Source organism: Melozone crissalis, unplaced genomic scaffold (assembly GCF_028551555.1).
Source record: "Melozone crissalis strain CALT ecotype California unplaced genomic scaffold, PUWL_Pcris_2 ptg000032l_1, whole genome shotgun sequence".
NCBI lineage: Eukaryota > Metazoa > Chordata > Aves > Passeriformes > Passerellidae > Melozone > Melozone crissalis.
Genome location: NW_026535810.1, coordinates 6,659,871 through 6,661,427, shown reverse-complemented (window position 1 = coordinate 6,661,427; position 1,557 = coordinate 6,659,871).

Sequence of the window (1,557 nt, the reverse complement as noted above, 5' to 3'; positions counted from 1 at the left end):
GTGAACTAACGAATCACGGCGCAGCTCCCCTCAGCAAAGCCCGCCTCCCCGGCGCCGGCCCAGCCAGTCAGAGGCGAGCCGGAAGCGGCGCCCCGTTCCCCGCCGCCTCTGGGACCCGCCGGGCTCGGGACAGGAGCGGGAGGGGCCTGAGAGGGGATCGGGGGGGCGGGGGAGGGTCCAGGGGGGCGGGGGAGGGTCCGGGGGGGCTTTGGGGAGGGGACCTGGGGGGTCTGGGGAGGGCCTCTGGGGCATTGTGGGGGGACCTGGGGGGCGCGGATGGGTCCTAAGAGGGATCACGAAGCGGGGTGGTCGTGGAGGGTCTGGGAGGGTTTTGGGGAGGGGTCGTAAGAAGGTCTTGGGAGGGTCTGGGGCTGTTGGGATGGTCCTGCGGGAGTTTGGGGGGGGGGGCTCTGGGGGGATCCTGAGGGTGTCCTGGGAGGGTTTTGGAGGTTTTGGGGAGGGGCTCTGGCAGTGTGATAACCAGGGCCAGGAGAGCAGCTCCTTCCAAAAGGCCTTTATTAAAGACAGCTCTGGGTGCGGAACCCGAGGAGTCGCGCACGGCGCCATTGCTCCCACAGGACCGCGCTGAGCAGGAGCAGGAGGAGCAGCAGCAGCAGCAGCGCAGCTTTGTCTCTCGGCACAGCTGGGGCTTCCGTCCTCACCAGAGTCCTTAGGAAGGCAACATTGGCTCGGAGCATAGGGGGATCCTCCAAGCTGAGCACTATTAAAATTATGGGGGCAGGACAGAATCCTGCTCCGCTCAAGGGTGGGTGATTTAGTGCGGTTCTGCTGGGGTAAAGTCATCGTTTATGTGCTGGTTTGTTGTTCGGAGAGGGTTCATGGAGTTCCCACGGCCTTTCATTTAAATTCAGTCTGGGACGGGAAGGGATACAAATCGGGGCTGAGACGGAAAGGGGCACAAATACAGAGTATGCCGGGGAGAGATACAAATACAGGGTAAAATGGTAACCCTGGATAGCGGCAACTAAAGGTAAGTCCTAGAATTGTAACGTTCAATGTTTAACAACAGACCAACACTTCAAATTCAGACCCTATCAACTTCATTAACATCAACTAGCAATCACTGCTCTGAAAAAGAGCTCTCATCCCCAGGGTTTCATTTCTCAAATCTATTGGAGCAAAAATGAGCAATGTGCCCTGCTGGTGTTAAGATGTTCTGAGTCCCTCAGCTGTGAGTTGGGTTCCTGTGCTGTCCTGCCTGGTGCTTGCTGGATGTGCTGGAACAAAGAGCTTGGGCCCTTGATGAAAACGACCACAAATGAGTTCATTGGAATTTACTGGGCTCAGAGTAAAAGGGATGAAGTTCAGGTTTGATCTAGAAAATATTTCCTCCCTGTCAGGATGGTGAAGTCCTGGCTTCACAGATTGCTCAGAGAAGCCAAGAAAATAAAGTTTCAGAATTCTTCATTTCTGTCCCATTCCTATTCCATAAGCCCAGGTTTGGTTTTCAGAGTGCCACCTTGTCAGCTGGTTGCCATTTGTGTCCTGCCTTCTTTCCTGCTTTCCTTGGTCTACTCCTTTTCCCTTCCAGGGTCT